This window comes from Tamandua tetradactyla, chromosome 13 (assembly GCF_023851605.1).
Source record: "Tamandua tetradactyla isolate mTamTet1 chromosome 13, mTamTet1.pri, whole genome shotgun sequence".
Taxonomy (NCBI): domain Eukaryota; kingdom Metazoa; phylum Chordata; class Mammalia; order Pilosa; family Myrmecophagidae; genus Tamandua; species Tamandua tetradactyla.
The window spans coordinates 1021662-1042981 of record NC_135339.1 but is presented as its reverse complement, the minus strand read 5'-3'; the positions used below and the strand labels follow the sequence as shown (position 1 = coordinate 1042981).

General features: G+C 41.4%; 1 long non-coding RNA gene across 1 annotated transcript in view; it reads right to left on the bottom strand.

Moving 5' to 3' along the window:
- Positions 1 to 21320, bottom strand: part of LOC143653474 (uncharacterized) — an 87271-nt gene that overhangs the window by 29864 nt on the left and 36087 nt on the right. Inside the window, exon 2 of the long non-coding RNA XR_013161305.1 lies at positions 9823 to 9995. This is a non-coding gene — a long non-coding RNA (uncharacterized LOC143653474). The remainder of the gene's footprint in view (positions 1 to 9822; positions 9996 to 21320) is intronic.

Genomic DNA, 21320 nt, shown 5'->3' with positions numbered 1-21320 from the left:
TAAAAAAAAAAAAAAAAAATCACGGCAAGCTTCCCACTCCTTTACTTGCTTGCCTCTGATGGAAACTGAACTAAAATTTTAGGAATATGGTCCCTTGAGAACATGATATTAACAGGTGTTGATCACAGAGGATAGGTTCAAAGGTCTTGAAGCTTACTTAGAGCTTTGTTACATAGTAGTGCACAAATATTAGCTTGTTGCACCATCCCATCACTTGCAAACCTCATCATGTCATAGATGAGTATGTAAATTTCATTATTTGTATAAGTCTGTGAGTGCTGGTATGTTTGTGCATGCACATATTTGTTGTATGCACACCTTGTGTACCTGTGTACATGTGATTGTATGCACCCACTGTGTGTAACTGTTAAAAAATTACTTCACATATGTCATGGTCAGATTCATGTGTCAACTTGGCCAAGTGGTGGTTGGGCAAGTGCTGGCTTGTCTGTTGCAATGAGAACATTTCATAGAATTAAATCATGAGCATGTCAGCTGCATCCACAGCTGATTCCATTTGTAATCAGCCAAAGGAGCCTGTATTCTGCAATGAGTGATGCTTAATCTAATCACTGAAAGCCTTATAAGGAGGATTCAGAAGAGACAGGCTCTTCCTCTTTCGGCTGGTGAGCCTCTCCTGTGGAGTTCATCCAGACCGTCCATCGGAATCATCACGTTCACAGTCTACTCTGGATTTTGGATTCTGCGTTCCCACAGTCATGTGAGACACTTTTATAAATTTTATATTTGTGAGTGTTCCCTGTTGATTCTGTTTCTCTAGAGAACCCTAACTAATACATCTTGGTATCAGGAGTGGTTCTTAAACAGAATCTTAAAAATGGGTTTTGATGAATGGTTTTTTACTCTGACTGGACTCAAAGACACTAAGGACTCTGATTCCCATAATCAGAATGAAACTCCCAATCTATGGAGTGAGTTGGCAAAGAGATAGTCAAAATATCACCATTCAATTCTCCTAATGCTTCACTTGTATGAAGCCAGGCTCTGGAGAATAATGTTTTTGACACCTTTACAGAGTTTTGTAGAAATAAGAGATACAGGGATGTTGGTTGGTTGTTGTTAGATACACTGTCTACATTAAGGGGTGAAAGGGATGGGCTTAAGGCTTCACACGAGAAGCTAATGCACCTTCTGAAAGATGTAGATGTTTCTGTGAGTATCCTGAAGGAAAATCTTCTTTCATCTAGCCATAGACTTAAGATCTCTGAAAATCAGACTTAGAATCTTATTGTTAGAGTAGCAACTTTACAACATAAACTGAAATCTCAATCTTTCATGGTGTCTACTGTTAAAGTGAGGGCACTGATTGGGAAGGAGTAGGATCCTGAAAAATGGGATAGTGACATATGGATTGATAATGATGTCGGGGGTGAGGTTGAAACCCTAGATCATGCTGAGTCTTCTTTAGATAACCCTGTAATAGTTTGCCCTGAGGACATAACCACCGCACTGCAGCCTGCCTTGAGGAGTTGGCTACCCAAACTCTCCTGAAGGGGTTGACCCTAGAGTGATTAATACTGTTTCACCAGATGAATCTGCAAACGAAGGCCCTGAAGCAAATGGCTTGGAAGATATTTGTAATTCTTTTCATGAACCACCCCCACCACCCCTCATTTCTTCCAGACGTATATCTAGACTAAAGTCCCAACAGGCCCCTAAAGGTGAGGTACAAAGTATCACACATGAGGAGGTACGTTATACTCCAAAAGAACTGTGTGGGTTTTCCAATTTATATAGACAGAAATCAGGGGAATATGTGTGGCAATGGATTTTAAGGGTGTGGGATAATGGCGGGGGGAATATAAGGCCGGATCAGGCTGAATTTATTGATATGGGCCCACTAAGCAGAGATTCTGCATTCAATGTTATAGCTCGAGTGTTTAGAAAAGTTATTAACTGTTTGGATGGTTGATTGAAACATGGATCAAAAGGTGGCTGACATTACCTGAAGTTGAAATGCCAGAACTGCCCTGGTATAATGTAGATGAGGGGATCCAGAGGCTTAGAGAGATTGGAATGTTAGAGTGGATTTATCATACAAAGCCTGCTCTTACACCCCAGGAATGTCCGGAGGATGTACCTTTTACCAGAACAGTGAGAAATAAATTTGTGAGACTAGTACCTTCATCACTAAAGAGCTCTGTGGTTGCACTTCTCTGTAGGTCAGATATTACTGTAGGAACTGCTGTCACTGAGCTGGAGTCCTTAAACACAATGGGGATGATAGGATCCCGAGTTGGCAGAAGCCAAATGGCAACACTTAATCGCCAAAGACAGGGTAGACGTGGCTATTACAATAGACAGCAAACTCAAAGCAGGAGTCAGAATTATATGACATGCAGAGATTTGTGGCATTGGCTAGTAAATCATGGGGTACCTAGAAATACAATAGAAGGGCAGTCTACTAAATTCTTGTTTGAGCTGTATAAACAAAAGAGTTATAGGTCAAGTGAACAGAAGTCTAACCTGAATTACAAAAACACAGAATCATGGCCCCTTAATCAATTTCCAGACTTAAAACAGTTTACAGACCCGGAACCCCTTGAATGAAGGGGAGGCCAACTCCCTTTGGGGAAGAACCCTGTTACATTGCCACAAATTTATACTGTTAATCTTCCTCCAAGCCTTCCCCAAGGAGACCGATGGCCTTTTACCAGGATAATTGTGCATTGGGGAAAAAGAAATGACCATATATTTAGGGAATTATTAGACACTGGTTCAGAAGTGACATTAATTCTAGGGGACCCAAAACGTTACTCTGGACCACCAGTCAGAGTGGGGGCTTATGGAGGCCAGGTGATCAATGGACTTTTAGCTCAGGTCCATCTCACAGTGTGTCCAGTGGGCCCCCGAACCCATTCTGTAGTTATTTTCCCAGTTCCAGAATGTATAATTGGTATAGACATACTGAGCAACTGGCAGAATCCCCACATTGGCTCTCTAACTCATGCAGTGAGGGCTATTATGGTAGGAAAGGCCAAGTGGAAGCCACTAGAACTGCCCCTACCAAGCAAAATAGTAAATCAGAAGCAATACCAGATTCTTGGAGGGATTGCAAAGATTACTGCCACTCTTAAGAACTTGAAGGATGCAGGGGTGGTGATTCCCACCACATCCCCATTCAACTCTCTTATTTGGCCTGTGCAAAAAACAGATGGGTCTTGGAGGATGACAGCAGATCATCATAAGCTCAACCAGGTGGTCTCCACTCCTGCCACATTGCCTTCTCTTTCCCAGACCAGAGCTATGGCCTCTTGGTGAGGTGGTAACTCCAATTGCAGCTGCTGTTCCAGATGTGGCATCTTGCTTGAGCAAATCAATGCATCCCCTAGTACCTGGTATGCAGCTATTGATCTGGCAAATGCTTTTTTCTCAATAGCTATTAGTAAGGACCACCAGAAACAGTTTGCTTTCAGCTGGCAGGGTCAGCAATATACTTTCACTGTCCTACCTCAGGGGTATATCAACTCTCCAGCCCTGTGTCATAATCTTGTCTGCAGGGACCTTGATCATTTCTCCCTCCCATGAGACATCACAGTAGTCCATCATATTGATGATATCATGTTGATTGGACCTAGTGAGCAAGAAGTAGCAAGTAGGTAAGGCATTTGCGTGTCAGAGGATGGGAGATAAATCCAACAAAAATACAGGGGCCTTCCACCTCAGTGAAATTTCTAGGTGTCCAGTGGTGTGGGGCATGTCAAGATATCCCTTCTAAGGTGAAGGATAAGTTGCTGCATCTGGCCCCTCCTATGACCAAAAAAGAAGCACAATGCCTAGTTGGTCTTTTTGGATTTTGGTGACAACATATTCATTTGGGTGTGCTACTCCGGCCCATTTATGGAGTGACCAGAAAAACTGCTAATTTTGCATAGGGACCTGAGCACGAGGAGGCTCTGTGACAGGTCCAGGCTGCTGTACAAGCTGCTCTGCCACTTGGGCCATATGATCCAGCAGGTCCAATGGTGCTCAAAGTGTCAGTGGCAAATAGAGATGCTGTTTGGAGCCTTTGGCAGGCCCCTATAGGAGAATCACAATGCACAATCTTGCGATTTTGGAGCAAAGCCTTAGCATCTGCTGCAGATAATTATTCTTATTTTGAGAAATAGGTTTTGTCCTGCTACTGGGCCTTAGTGGAGACTGACCACTTAACCATGGGCCACCAAGTTACCATGAAACCTGAGTTGCCTATCCTGAGCTGGGTGTTGTCTGACCCACCAAGCCATAAAGTTGGGTGTGCACAGCAGCACTCTATTGTAAAATGGAAATGGTATATACAAGATAGAGGCAGAGCAGATCCTGAAGGCACAAGTAAGTTACATGAGGAAGTAGCCCAAATGCCCATGGTCTCCACTCCTGCCACATTGCCTTCTCTTTCCCAGACCAGAGCTATGGCCTCTTGGTGAGTTCCTTAACAGTGAATTTACTGAGGAAGAGAAAACTCTGCTTGGTTTAAAGATGGTTCAGCACGATATGCAGGTACCACCCGAAAGTGGACAGCTGCAGCATTACAACCCCTTTCTGAGGTGTCCTTGAAGGACAGTGGTGAGGGGACATCCTCCCAGTAGGCAGAACTTTGAGCAGTGCACCTAGTGGTTCATTTTGCTTGGAAGGAAACCTGGCCAGAGGTGCATTTGTATACTGACTCATGGGCTGCTGCTAATGGTTTGGCTGGATGGTCAGGGACTTGGAAAGAACATAATTGGAAAATTGGTGACAAAGAGGTCTCTGGAAGAAATATGTGGATAGACCTTTCTGAGTGGGCTAAAAACATGAACATATTTGTGTCCCACGTGAATGCACACCAGAGGGTGACTTCAGCAGAGGAAGATTTTAATAATCAAGTGGATAAGATGTTCTGTTCTGTGGATACCAGTCAGCCTCTTTCCCCAGCAACTCCTGTCATTGCCCAGTGGGCTCATGAACAAAGTGGTCATGTTGGTAAGGATGGGGGTTATGCATGGGCTTAGCAACATGAACTTCCACTTACCAAGGCGACTTGGCTACAGCCACTGCTGAGTGCCCAATCTGCCAACAGCAGAGACCCACACTCAGACCCCAATATGGCACCATTCCCCGAGGTGACCAGCTAGCTCCATATTGGACCACTCCCGATATGGAAAGGGCAGTGATTTGTTCTAAGTGGAATAGACACATACCCTGGAAATGGGTTTGCTTTCTCTGCATGCACTACTTCTGCCAAAACTACCATCCGTGGGCTTACAGAATGCCTTGTCCATCGTCATGGTATTCTACATAGCATTGCTTCTCATCAAGGAACACACTTCACAGCAAATGAAGTGTGTGAATGGGCACATGCTCATGGAATTCTCTGGTCTTATCATATTCCCCATCATCCAGAAGCAGCTAGATTGATAGAATGGTGGAATGGCCTTTTGAAAACTCAATTACGGTGCCAACTAAGTGGCAATACCTTGAAGGGCTGGGGTAATGTTCTCCAGGAAGCTGTATATGCTCTGAATCAGCATCCACAGTATGGTGCTAATTCTCCCATAGCCAGGATCCATGGGTCCAGGAACCAAGGGGTGGAAATGGGAGTGGCTCCACTCAGTCTTAACCCTAGTGATCCACTAGGAAAATTTTTGCTTCCTGTTCCTGTGACCCTGAGCTCTGGTGGTCTACAGATTTTAGTTCCAAAATGGGGAGTGCTTCCTCCAGGAGAAACAACAGTGATTCCACTGAACTGGAAGTTAAGACTGCCACTTGGTCACTTTGGACTACTTATGCCACTGGATCAACAAGGCAAGAAGGGGATTACATTACTGTCTGGAGTAAATGACCCTATCAGGAGGAAGTAGGACTGCAACTATATAATGGAGGTAATGAAGAGTTTTCTTGGAATATAGGAGATCCTCTAGGGCATCTTTTAGTACTACCATGCCCTGTGATTAAAATCAATGGAAAACTGCAACACCCCAATCCAGGCAGGACTACCAATGGGTTTGAAACTTCAGGAATGAAGGTTTGGGTCACCCCACCAGGCAAAGAACCACAACCAGCTGAAGTGCTTGCTGAGGGGAAAGGGAACATGGAATGGGTAGTGGAAGAAGGTAATGATAAACATGAACTTCAACCACATGATCAGTTACAGAAACGAATGTAATGCTGTTTTGTTCTTACTATACTATTGAAGTTGTAAGATATTAAATTTAAGAATGGACATTACCCAAGGATTTGCATCCTATTCTGGAGAGATTTAATGTGTTTCCAGTTATATGCAGGACAATTGACTATTAGGTGAAAGAAAGAAAATGTGTTTTATTGCTTTTTATGTAGAAATTAGGTATGGTTTAAGGTGGTATGTATAGTTGCCAATTTGACAAGGGGTGGACTGTCATGGTCAGGTTCATGTGTCAACTTGGTCAAGTGGTGGTTGGGGAAGTGCTGGCTTGTCTGTTGCAATGAGAACATTTCATAGAATTAAATCATGAGCATGTCAGCTGCATCCACAGCTGATTCCATTTGTAATCGGCCAAAGTGGCATGTCTTCTGCAATGAATGATACTTAATCTAATCACTGAAAGCCTTATAAGAAGGATTCAGAAGAGACAGGCTCTTCTCTTTCGGCTGGTGAGCCTCTCCTGTGGAGTTCATCCAGACCCTCCATTGGAATCATCAGCTTCACAGCCTACTCTGTGGATTTTGGACTCTGCGTTCCCACGGTCACGAGACACTTTTATAAATTTTGTATTTGCGAATGTTCCCTGTTGATTCTGTTTCTCTAGAGAACCCTAACTAATACAACATATAATGTGCAGCTTTTGATGTAGTGTAATGTTTATCTAAGGTTTCTCAGCATTCAGTCTTGCTATCTTTGAATGTGTACTTCTGTCTTTGAGCAGACTTTTAGTACATGTTGCTAAATTAATTTCTCTGCAGGAGTGAGCTGACTTCTATTTTTTTCCTTGCCTATCAGCAAAAAAGGAGGTTCTTTTTTTTTTTTCCTTGTGAATGGTGCTGAGGAGAGGCTCTGGTAGCAGTCACTGCTCCAGTTAATGTTCACTGCTAGTGCATCAACCCCTTCAGTTCCTTCACACTCCTCTCTTTTTCTAACCTAATGAAATAATACAGAGTGGCATTTGTTTTGCTATCATAATGATGTACTATTAAGACAGCCTATTCTCAGACCTTATATCACCATTTTTTTCAAGCAAGTTAAGGTGCAATTTAGAATTTTGGAAAGAAAAGAGTATTTGGGTGAAAATGCTATATCACTTTATTTTCAAATTAGTTTCAGAGGCTCCAGCACAAAGGGTCAGCACAGATGTGACACTTGCTGACTATATGAATGAGAAATCTCATACACAACAGTATATGCAAAAGTAACAGGCAATACAAATACTCATAGGTACTGCATAATAAATATGCAAATATTTTTGACATTACAACCTTGTACATTTGAAAGGATTATGTATCCTTGTAAACCCACGTTTTAATCCTGATCCATCTTGTGGAGGCAGCTTTTTCTTTTAAACCCTATTCAGTGCTATAGGTTGGAAACTTGATTACATTATCTCCATGAAGATGTGACTTGCCCAATTGTGGGTATTAACCTTTGATTACAGAGAGATGTCATCACATATTCCAAGTGGGTCTTGATTAGTTTATTGGAATCACTTGAAAGAACATTTTTTGGAAAATACTTCAGAGTCCTGAGACCCACAATAACCATGAGACCACCAGGGAACTCATTTTTAATAGTGCCAACAGTGATACCATATTCAATTGTGGGGTGTTTCTTCGAGGGAGGTGAGAATACACCCTTTCTCAATTAGCAGTTAAGTAGGGCCACTCATATCATTCATAAACCCATGGATACACTTTAGGAACCAATTAGTTGGCTTTTCTCCTACATATGGTTGACCATCCCACCACCTTTTGGGAACTGTACATATTGTGGTTTTATTACAAAAATACTCAGAAGTCCACCTTTCTCACCTACTGAGGGTCTCCCCAATAATGTTCAGTGCACTGCAGTGCTTTTCCTCTTAAATCCACATGTTCAGCCATAAGCTATCCCCACCACTTTTTATGGCATACTCAAAGGTGGGGGTGATGGTTGTGCATGTCCCAGATGAGCAAAGCATCTACTGCTCACCATATTTCAAAGCTGGAAAACTGATTAATCCATTCATAGCTGGAAAACTGTCTACTTTGGGTTGGTGGCCCAGGACTTGGCCACTGGCAATATAAGGATACAATGTCTTTATACCATTATATAGATGATATTATGCTAACCTTTGATTCTTATAGATCTAGAAGCCCTGGGCAGCCTGCTTCAAGCACTAGATACCTGGGGATGGGCAATCAGTGAGGCCAAGTTCTAGGCCTAGATTGTCTGTCATGTTCCTGGGCGTTGCCTGGTCAAGTAAGACCAAATTCAAATTCTTAGAAGTTGCCTGGTTGAGTAAGACCAAAGTGATTCCAGAAGCTGTGATAGATAAGATCCAAGCATACTCAAGACCTACCATGGTAAAGCAACTATAAGCTTTTGTAGGCCTTTTGGGGTACTGGAGTGTGTTTATCCTCTATTTCGCTGCAGTCTTACATCTTTTGTATGCCTTAATTTAAAGAGGTGCCCCATAAGATTGGGGAGGAGATTAAGAGCAGGTATTTTCTTCAGCAAAAATAGGAGTAGCATAGGCCCAAGTACCATAGGTGGTGGATAAGGCAATTCCTTTCCCCCTGGACATAACACTAGTCAAGAAAAGTATCTCCTTGGACTGGGGGGATGACCAAGAACATGCCTTTGCAGTAGCAAAAAGGAAAGTCATGCAAGCCCAAGTGCTACAGTTGGGGGATAAAGCAGTTCCTTTCAACCTGGACATGACAGCCCATGATGTAGGCTTTGATTGGGAACTCTCGTAGTACCAGGGCAGATGTAAGGTCCCCATAGGATTTTTGTCCCAGTTATGTAAAGGAGCAGAGGTGAGATGCTCCCCCTTTGAGCAGCAAGTAGCTGCTGTATATGCTGCACTGCTAGCAAGTGTGTCCATTACAGGCCTGTAATGGAAGACCAGCAGAAATTTCCATTGATAAAAGCAAACCTCCCATTAAATGGCAGCGAGTTTGTGGTCCAGGATTGGGCCACTGGTCTGGATATACAGTGGACATTCCATATCCATATAAACCACAAGATGAAAGAATAATGAAGTTTCAGTGGTCTCCTAAAAGAGGAGCTTTGGGTTTTAGCCCTGGAGGAGCCAACATTGAAGGGGTGGGCTACCCTGATTGGCTACTGGTGTTGACTTATGAGATCAACAGCCTTGGCACATAAGCTACTTTGCTTTAGACTTGGTGATAAGGGAATGAGCCTTGCCCTTATACATACAAGTGGAAGGAAGTGATGTATTAGACAAACACCATGAGTGGAAAGGAGGGTTATTATTTCCTGGCCCTCATGTTTTGCAACCAGTGACAATAGATGAATGAACCTGGCCATGAAAAATACAGAAGCCTTTTCCTAGACAGTATGTCTTATGCCCTGGGGAGACAGTGTCACCCAAGGTTTGAGATACAAACTTGGATACTGCAGTGGCCAGTTCCTGTACATGTGTCCTCATCCAATGATGGGAAAGGCTCTCTGCTATGAGGAATATGTGTCCTATATTTCTGCCCCATACCTCTTATGTTTGTGGAACTTCATCCTGATCACAATAGTATAGCACAAGGGGAACTAGTTTGGTATTTCCACCTCGGGCAGAAGACCCTGGCCTCCACTAACTATACTCTTGCAAGATGAGCAAGTGGTTTACATACTCCCTGAGGGAAGAGACTTACCTCAAATTGTTTCTAAAGCTTTATTATCTCTCCAGCCAGGCAGATTGTGGCTTGCAGCCTGGTGGACTGGGCACACAATGATGCCAAAGTCCACAACACTTCTCATAGATGGATGTGTACTGAGTTTCCAGCAGATGTTGCTGAGGAGCTTTCATGGCAGACAGCACTAGCCACTGAATAAAATGGACATGGATAAAATGAGATAATCATTTATCATTTAATGATTTATTTAATGATTATTTAATGTTTTAAATTTAATGATTATTTAATCAATAATCATTTATCCACAGGGCCACTGTAGCCCTGTGGCAGCACCATAAAGGTCCACTGCTGCTCTTTCTATGTAAATGTAAACTGGTCCTGGCTCTCTGGAGCCAGGCCAATGAAGAAAAGTGCATTTGCCATGCCCAGTACATAGTAGTACTGTCCCAAGGAAAGAGTTGACCCATCATATTAGTCATTGATGATACTGTAGCGTGAATGGTCAGACTTTATTGAGCTCATGGTAAGCAACAATCATTTTCCAGGTGCTGCCCAGCTTTTGAACAGACCAAACTGGGGAGTTGTAAGTACTATGGGCTGTCCTCATGATCCCAGCCTTTTTCAAAAGTAGGATCATTTGCCCAATTTCCTCAGGTCCTCCAGGCAACTGATATTGCTTCACCTTAACAATTCTTTAGGGCTCAGGCATGCACCACACTGGGGAGTGGTGAGGATGACTAAGCACGAGTTTTATTTCTTGCAACCATAAGTGAAATTTTCTTAAGTGGTTCTTAAAGTCAGTCCTAGCAAAATATCTATGCCCCATATAAATTCAGGAATAGCAGAGATATATACTGTATAGACTCAGGGTGACATGTGACCAATGCCAAACACTATCGTGGCTTCTCTTACATGGACTGTGACCCTCCATATCTGTCAGAGTCAGGGGGCCATCAAACCAGTCTGGGTTTTCATGCAACAATGGACATTTTGCCCCCATATCCACTAGAGCCAAGATACACTGTACATTGAAAGTTCTATGTGTGACTGGCAGAATGGATTAAAAAAAACAGGACCCATCTATATGCTGTCTCTACTCAAAGGATATGAGGGCAAGGACACAAATGGACATTTGCACACCAATGTTTATAGCAGCATTATTTACAATTACCAAGAAATGGCAACAGCCAAAATATCCATCAACAGACGGGTGGCTAAACAAACTGGCATATACATACATACGATGGAATATTATGCAGCTGTAAGACAGAATAAAGTCATGAAGCATGTAACAACATGGATGGACCTTAAGGACATTATACTGAGTGAGATTAGCCAAAAACAAAAACAAATACTGTATGGTCTCACTGATATGAACTGACATTAGTGAATAAACTTGGATATTTTGTTGGCAACAGAGACCATCAGGAGATAGAAATAAGGTTAAGATATTGGGTACCTGGAGCTGAAAGGATACAGACTGTGCAACAGGACTGAATATAAAAACTCAGAAATGGACAGCACAATACTACCTAACTGTAATACAGTTATGTTAAAACTGAATGAAGCTGAATGTGAGAATGATAGAGGGAGGAGGGCTGGGGGGCATAAATGAAATCAAAAAGAAAGACGATAGACATTGAGATGGTGTAATCTAGGAATGCTGGAGTGTGTGATGATACTGATTAAATGTACAAATTTGGGGATGTTTTTGCATGAGGAGGAACGGAGGGGTGTCGTTACTGCAGGGTGCTGAGGATAGATGGTGATTGGTATTTTGAAATTTCGACTTATGTGTGAGACAGGAGCAAGGAGTGCTTATTTGGTGCGGAATTTGTGTTTTGGCTGGTGCATCTAGTATAGCTTGTGTGGATAGTTGGTTGAATGACAGAGGTAGTGGAACCTTGGGTATGACATGAGATTTTGATTGCCCCGGTGAATCCCAGAGTGACTTTATCAGTGAGCGGAAGGGTATTTGCGGAGTCCCCTTAGGGGAGTGGTGAGGGCGGGGGAAGATTCGGCCTCCCCAAGTTGAGTTCTTGGTGTTCTCATGGGCAGTGTGGATGGCCAAGGCTGTAGGCTGAGCCCCCGGTCTTGGGGTTTGTTCATATGAAGCTTAACCCACAAAGGATAGGTCAAACCTACTTAAAATTAGGGCTAACAGTCACCCCCAAGATCTCAGATGTGGCCTCTCTCTCCAGCCAGCCAACACAACAAGCAAATTCACTGCCCTCCCCCTGTCTATGTGGGACGTGACTCCCAGGGGTGTGGACCTTCCTGGAAACGTGGGACAGAAATCCCAGAATAAGCTAACTCAGCATAAAGGGATTGAGAAAAACTCTAGAATAAGCTGAGACCCAGCATCAAGGGATTGAGAAAACCTTCTCGACCAAAAGGGGGAAGAGTGAAATGAGACAAAGTGTCAATGGTTGAGAGATTCCAGAGTCGAGAGGTTATCCTGGAGGTTATTCTTATGCATTGAGTAGATATCTCCTTGTTATCTAAGATGTAATGGAGAGGCTGGAGGGAACTGCCTGAAAATGTAGAGCTGTGTTCCAGTAGCCATGTTTCTTGAGGATGACTGTCACAATGTGACTGTGTGATTGTGAAAACCTTGTGTCTGATGCTTCTTTTATCTACCTTGTCAGCAGACGAGTAGAACATATGGAATAAAAATAAATAATAGGGGGAACAAATGTTAAAATAAATTTAGTTTGAAATACTAATGATCAGTGAAAGGGAGGGGTAAGGGGTATGGTATGTAAATTATTTTTTTTTCTTCTGTTTTTATTTCTTTTTCTGAATTGGTGCAAATGTTCTAAGAAATGATCATGATAATGAATATGCAACAATGTGATAATATTGTGAATTACTGATGACATACGTAGAATGGAAGGAGCATATATTCAGAATGTTTGTGTTTGTTTTTTTTTTCAAATTAATAAAAAATTAAAGAAAAAAAAAAGAAAATTCTATATGTGGACTTTGGTCCCCTGGCTCCCTCACCACCTGGGCCCTGTGGCCAGTAGGTCAGACAATCAAGTCCACATTCTCCCTGCTGCACAAGCATAAAACATCATGTAAGTGCAAGAGGCAGGGCTCAGGCTGCCTTTTCCCCTTTACCCTAGTGAATCGCTGTTCCTGGGGCAATTCTTTTCCAAAAAACCAATAAATTTCTTTTTGACTGCTGATTAATTTCCTCTGGATCCACTCTGCAGGTATTAAGTTACCCACATTTGCAATCATGATAACTTGGTTGGGCAGCAGGCTTTGCCAGCCCCTTTCTGCTTGTGGGATGGCTCTCATTCAGATGGCAGCCCCACCCCTTGTTTTACTGGGTCCACTCCTTTCTCCCATTCGCCTCTATATTCCAAAACTGTGCCATTTCACTTTCTGATAGCTCTAGGTTGTCAGCCCCATTGTCTCACAGGTGCAACAGCCATGCAGGGAGTGTTTTTGCTAGGTCTTGCCATGCCTGATTTTTAAGATTTCAGAACTCCTCTGTGGTATATATCATGTATACTCTCTGTCAGTGGACCTGTGGAGGGCCCATCAGCCCAACGCCTGGAGCCAAGGGCTGGTCTTGCTTGACCTGCTGCTTCACTATGTGATGGGCATGGAACAAGGGAGTGGTACTTGCTCAGAATGATGCCTACTCACTCTGAACTCCCTCCATTTCAGGCAGCCCTAATATTGCCTCTTCCTCTTCGAGGGCTTGATCCAGGAAGTTTATCTTGCTTCTGGTTCAGTCTCTGGACCTGCACTTGCACTGCTAAAGCTTCTGGTGCAGACTCCGGACATGTGCTTGTGCTGCTAAAGCCTCTTTATGTTATTCACATAACATAGTCAAGAAAAACCAAGACACTTTCCCTACTGTACCACACTGGGGAACCTGGATGCCAGCTTTAAAGTCCCTTAAAGTCTTGGGATTCCCCTGTGGGGTATGATTCACATGGTTCCAAGCCTCAAGAGAAGACCAGTGCAGCAAGACAGCTGCAATGGGACACCACAAACTTGTGGAGAGCTACATCCCATCTGATCTGGCTTACTCCAGGACCAAAGGGCCACTCACTGCATCCTGCCAAATATATCAGCTGTCAGGTACCTTGGCTCAAGGAGGAAATGAAAGTGAATTGAAAGGAGACACATGGAGCTGTTTGTAGAGTGGTCATCTTTAATCATTCCCTCCACTCTGATGCTTACAGAGCAGTAGTCCCTGATATACTAAATTACACAAAAGTGGCATTTTCCAAACACTTCTATGGGCAACCTGGATTTTGAGGAGGGCAATAGGCAATACATGATTAGATACATGCATATTACATCAAAGTGATTTCACTCATGGGATACATGATTAGATGCATGCATATTACATCGTTGATTGCATCAGCTATGCTGTATCATGCTCCCCTGGAACTTATGAAGGCCATCTTAGCAGGCTGTTTATAATGAGCAATTTATCAAGGTCCCAGAGTCAACAAGATAACTTTGGGCTTATGGTGGGTTAGTTCTGGGTGGATCCAAGACCCTTCATTAATAAATATTATGGGCTATCTTTGGTGATTACAAGATTCTAAAGTTGATATTCTAGTTTGCTAGCTGCTGAAATGCAGTACACCAGAGATGGACTGGTTTTTTAAAAGGGGGAATTTAATAAGTTGTTATTTTACAGTTCTAAGGATGAAAAATGTCCCAATTAAAGCAAGATTATAAAATTATCCAAATAAAGGCACAAACAAGAGGTTACCTTCACTCAAGAAAGGCTGATAAGTTCAGAGTTTCTCTCTCAACTGGAAAGGCACATGGCAAATGTGGTGATGGTGGCTAGCTTTTTCACCAGACTTCTTGTTTCATGAAGCTACTCTAGGAGGTGTTTTCCTTCTTCATCTCCAAAGGTTGCTGGCTGGTGGGCTCTGTTGCTTTCTCCAAAATGTTTCCTCTTTTAAAGGATTCCAGTAAACTAATCAAGACCCACCCGGAATGGGTGGAGTCACATCTCAATCTAATCAAGTTTAATACCCACAAATTGGGTGAGTCGCATCTCTATGGAGATAAACTAATCACATTTCCAACCTATACGAGTGAATAGGGATTAGAAGAAATGGCTGACTTTACAAGATTGGATTAGGATTAAAACATGGCTTTTCAAGGGTATATAAATCCTTTCAAACCAGCACAGTTGAAAACTTGGATAAAAGCGTACAAATTACGGTTAGTCACTCATTTTTACAATCACAGAGGCATAATATAAGTGCTATATAATCATTATCAGAGATCAAGGCAGCTGGATTACAATTTAGAGATTTCAGGAATTTTCCTCTTCTACTCCAATATACCAGAAAACAAAAAGGAATATCTATATAATAATTCAGTGAACAATGCACAAGTATTCCAATTTCTCAGCATGTTCACTAAAACTTGCCATTTTCCATGTTTAAAATAATAAACACGTGTGGGTGTTAAAAGATATGGAGGGGTTGAGCATGTGCCCTGGAAATGGCAGAGAGCCCAGGTGTGGCCCCAATGCTTGGAGAGGGTGAAGCCAAGAAAAAGGTGGTCTCTTCACTGTCCCCTGAGGTTGATTCAGACAGAGGCAGGCCATTGCATACCCCCTTGGAAAGGGTGGGACAGCCACTTTGTAAAGGATAAATGACTTTCAGACTTTCAAATCCCATGGCATTTGCCCTCAGGTTTTACATCTGTGTTCCTTCCAATTTCTCCCTATGGAATTGAAAACGTGTATGCTGTGAATATCCTCCTTTGCATATTAGCACCAGATAAATTGTTTTGAGATTCAGAGGCCCACAGCTAGAAGAGAATTTTCTGCACTTTAATATTGTTTAAGGTGATGAGTGCAAGTGACAAGGGGTGGACATGTGGTAATTAGATTCAGGTGTCAACTTGGCTAGGTGAAGGTACTTAGTTCTATTGCTGTGGACATGAGCCAATGGCACGTGAACCTCATCTGTTGTTGATAACATCTGCAGTTGGCTAGGAAGAGTGCCTGCTGCAATGATGTTTGATTTAATTGGCTGGTGCTTAAATGAGAGAGCTCAACATAGGACAGCCCAAGCAGCTCAGCATACCCCATCTTGGCACTTGCAACTCAGCCCAGGCCTTTGGAGATGCAGAAAGGAATCACCCTGGGGAAAGTTGTTGGAACCCGGAGGCCTGGAGAGAAGGCCAGCAGAGATCACCCTGTGCCTTCCCATGTAAGAAAGAACCTCAGTTGAAAATTAGCTGCCTTTCCTCTGAAGAACTATATGTCAACTAAATAAATCCCCTTTTATTGAAAGCCAATCCATCTCTGGTGTGTTGTATTCCAGTAGCTAGCAAACTGGAACAGGTGGCCACTGCAGCAGCAACAACAATAACTACTGTTTCTGTAGCAGCCACAGTGCTTATTGCAGTTGGAATTTCTGTGGTGGGAACTGGGGCTGTAGATGTCATGGTAGACTTTTCCTGTTTACTGATGTCTTCAGCTTTGATTACTGCATGCAGGTTTGATTTTGTAATAAGACTTCCAGCAACAATGGTATTCTGGTATCCCTCAAGATCCTCAACTTCTTTAGTTTGGGCCAGTGGGATTCTTTTGCTTGAGAATTATAATAGTAAGTCTTTCCAGGGTCCAATTTGTACTCCTTATAGGGCATTTAGATAACAGTTGCTCAGCAGGTGTCTTAAGATCATCTGGTTTCTCCCAGGTAGACTGTTTTGTTTCATTATTGTAGTAATAAGTCCTTGCATCAAGTGATTTATGTTCAGTCCACATTGATCTTCCATTGGATGTTGTACCTGCTGCTGTATCCATGTTATTTACGCCTAATGATAAGCAGGCTGCATGGAAGCCTGAGACATATGAGACATCATCATTCCAGGCATTACTGAAGACATCAATTCAGGCATTTGTCCCATTGGTGGCCCTCCCATAGAAAGCATCATTTGTGGCATTATTCCATCAGGTACAGAAGGCATATTGACTCTCTGACCCAGAGTGAATTTCCATGGGGGCATAATTCATGCCATGGTGTCCCATCATGACGTTTACATGTTCAGCTCCTGTCCCTGGCCTCATCATTAGACACAGACTATTCCACCTGTGGCCTCTGCCACTATCTAGACTAACAAGAAGTGATCTGAGAAGAGAATTTATTTTTGCCTGTGTATCTTGGTGAGAAATAGTTGGACAGAGAGATAGGGAATCTGTGGAAATCCCTTATTGTGACTGAGTTACTCTGGTATATGCTTTAGTCAAAAATTTTCAAACTATACATTAAAAATCTGTACATTTCAATAGAGCTAAATTCACTTTTATTTTTCAAAGATACAAATCTAACGATGTTTTTCCTTTAGTAAAGGAATATTGCTCTAATAGCTTCTCTTGTATTTTAGAATATAGTAAAATATTAAGTTATAGAATTTTAAAATTTTCTCTACAAGGAGTAATACTTCTTGACTTTTTCTAATTCTTTACTTCATTGTCTTTGTGAAAGTATTTGTATTTTCCACCTCGATGAACTGATTGTTGTATGAAGTAACCTAATTTTTGCTTAAAGTATGTGCACATTATCATTGGGCTTAGTTAATCTACTTAAAAATCATCTGTAAAATCTGGGAAATTAATCTCTATTGATATTCATTATTGTGAGTCCTTTATTCTGGTTATGTGGGGCCTATCACTGAGACACAAGGCATGTACAATTAATAGACATTAAATGTAGTGTTTTTAACAGAATTCAACACTTTAATTCTCCTTAAGTGTGGAATGTGTATTTCTTTATTAATCAATGTTCACTGCATAAAAGATCATGACAGAAACACAGTGGCACAAAATACTGAGCATTTATTACTCAATGGTGGGTTTGCATGTCAGCAGAACCAGCTATGCTTCAGCCCAAGGTTTGGATTGATCTGCTTTTCTACTCTCATACTGGATACCATGTTATAGGAAAGTAACCAACTAGTGCATATTTTGCCATGAACCAGGACCACAGCAGAGTACAAATCATTAATGTCAGAGATGATCCTGAGTCTGTTAGAACTTGTCTGACCATGAGCAAGTTTCCTTAGGTTACCAAGAAAAGGTGATATTTAACTCCAAACCCTGTAAGAATCCTATGAAATGATATCTATAAGTATGTTCATAGCATATTTATTCCTAATAGTCCTGTGCTGGGCTGAAACTGTTGTATACCCAAGAGAAGCCCTGGTCTTTAATCCTCATTCAGTATTCCTGGGTGGGATCTTTTCATTAAGTTGTTTCCATAGAGATAGTACCCACATAATTGTGGGTGGTATCTTTTGATGAGGTGGTTTTCATGGAGATGTGTTCCCACCCATTCAAGATGAGGTTGCATAGTGTAGCCCCTTAAGAGGGAATGATTTCGAAAAAAGCTTGAGAGCCCACATAGCCAGAGATTTTTGGAGATGAAGAAACAAAATACCACCAGTAGCCTCATAAAACAAGAAGTTTGAAAAGAAAGTTAGCGAATATTACCATGTGCCTTTCCACCTAACAGAGGTGTTCCAGATGGCATCAGCCGTTCTTGAGTGAATGTATCCTCTAGTTAATGCCTTAAGTAGGACATTTTTATGGACTTATAACTTTAAACTTGCAATTTAATAAATTCCCTTTTTAAAAACTGTTCTGTTTCTAATATATTGCATTCTGGCAGCTTAACAAACTAAAACAAGCCCTAAACTGGAAAAAGTCCAGGTTTCCATTTATAGGAAACTATGCAAATAATTGGTGGTAATTATTTAATTAATTTCAATTAATACAATTGAAAATAATTAAATATTTAAAAATTTAGTTAATGATATTTTATAACATTCATATAATAAGTGAAAGAAGCCTTGTGCAAAATAGTTGATAAAGTAGAAGCTAATACTTAGAACAGGAAAAACTTGTACATGATGGAAAACAAAATCAGAACACTGGTTGTCTATTAGTAATAGATGTCAGAATGGCATGGCAGGGATTGACATGAGAATATTTATGGAGGTAAGGTTAATGGTCTATAACTTGAGAGAGGTTTTGTTACATAAGTAACTGATGTCTTCAACTTTCTTAGAAATGGAAAAAGTTGGCTCAATCAATCAGTGATGTGATATATCAAGTACATTCAAATTTTAATGGTAGAAACTCTTGTGGGCTCTAGCCATTAGAAGTAAAATTCTTTCAGCTTTCATTACTTTTAAGAAAAATTTCATAATTATATTTTGGAAAAGAAAACTCTTATGAGTCCCTTCCTACATTCACATTTTGTGGAAGTCACTAAGAAAAGTGGCCTGAAAATTCAGGGAAACGAATCTGTTGTGATCACAAGACAAATGGAGGAAGATGTCTGTTTAAAGCTTGACCAATAAATTTTTGAACATTGGCAAGGATTTCAGATTGCTTTAGGAACTGCAATTCACCATGCCCACAGTGCTCACTCCCCATGCTCCTTTCCAGCAGCCAGGGTAGGTGAAGGCCTTCCTTAAATACATCAGAGGTATCCACAGAGTACAAGGAGCATAGATATAAACTTGTGAAGACAAACTGCTCTCTGAGTGTGCTTGGTGAAGATAACTGCCAGTACCACAAGAAAAGACAGACCTTCTGCTGGTCCCGTTCCATGAGGAAACATAACTGTGGATTTACATGTTCTTTGATCTGGTTTGGTGGAGAAGAAAATGCACTAGTTTAGGCTTTCTCCCTGTCCTCCCTTTAGAGAGCCAGAATTTATGATGCTTTTTCTTACACCTTTGTGTTTTCTTTCAAAATAAAGCACATTTCCCTTCAGGATCATGCCAACTACACCAAATGTGTCAATTCCAGGTTCCTCAAGGGCTCATTAGGTTCTTCCCATCTGACCCCTCCATTCTGTCTTGGGATTGAAGAGTCTGCATCATCTTAAACTCCTGCACCTATTAAGGATTTCTCTGTCTACTCAGGTTCTCTACATACAGATTACACTATGCACTGTACTTGCTTACTACCTCACTTCTATTCCTGTTCTCTTGAGTTCCTGGAACTTCCTGGCATGCACATACTATTTGTTAGCATCACTAACCTCCTGATGTTGCATGTTCCATTGATGTTCACTTTACTGTCACTATTGTGAGCATTTGAATTTTGGCAATTTCTTTTGTGATCCCAACATGTTTTATCTTGGCATCTTTCCTTGAACTACCTTTAGAGTAGAGAGATAGATGTGGATTTGAAATAGGACATCTGAGTCAGTACCTGGGACTTAAGAGAAGCATGGAAAGAGGGCCTTTTCAGCAGGGACAGCACTGAAGACTAAGGGAAGAAGGTGTCATCTTAAGGAGAAAAATCAGGGAACGATCTGCCTACATCAGACCCTGGGTCCCATGCTTTATGCACAACCAAATGCAACAGAATTTCATAATACTACATTAAAGAGAGAGTTATACTGTATGATTACATTTATATCAAGCTGAAGAACATGTACAACTAAATCACAGTGTAAGCAATCAAGATGAGGATTACTCTTCAAAGGGATAAAGACTGGAATGGAGCAGGAAGAATTCTGGCAATATTTGATTACTTTATCTGGGTTTTGGTAAAATGGGGTTAAATGGAGTTGGTTAAGTGATTTTTGATCTCCTGAAAAATCAACTGTTCAAAAAGTACACTTTCCTGTATATGTGTTATTTTTCAATAGAAAGCAAAATTTAGGGTGTCCTTAATATAAATAATTAAAAGATACTCTGACAGGATATTAAATTTCTTTGAATTTCATTCATCAACTAATCTTTCAGTCAAAGATGAATTTTGTGATCATGGCTTTTCTTGGGAAGCAGGTGGGAAAAAGATCAGATCATTGGTGGCCCTCCACTAGTGATTCCACAATTCCCCATTAATTATCCAGTAGATCTCACATCAAGCACTCAAAAGATCATCTATCAGGGACTCAGCATGTTGCTGGCATTGAGTTCCTAGGTTCTTGACCACATTGTGAAAAATAATTCAAGGGCACAGCACCGGTGGAGCAATTAGGTAGAAAGTTTGAGTAGACACGTAAAACAGACATGTGGGTGCTTTTGCAAGAGGCATACAATACAGCAAGAAGGTTGTTTTTATAGGTTTTTTCTGTTCTTTATATATTTATTTACTATTTGATTGCTATCCTTTTCCTCTTTTGCTGAAGCAGGATCTTAGATAACACACATAGGCAGGTGAGTGGGTGCTAGGTGTTGTTTATTGCCATTTTTTCAGACTATCCATGAAAATGAAGTAGTACTTTACCCAAAATATATTAACATAATAGAACTGAATTTAAGGTAGAAGAAAGAAGATAGTATTTTTAATTTTGGTATTTTTATAAGTTTCTTAGCATGCCAGGATAACCTCTGCTCATCCCTCTCATCTGCAAGGAGAGAGACATAGCATTTACACTGGGTTGACAGGGCTATTAAAGGAGAAACTGGTGCCTGAATCGGTGTAGCTTAATGCAGAGCTCCTTCCAAAATTTGGGGCTGAGACAGGAGTATAGTGGAATCCTGCT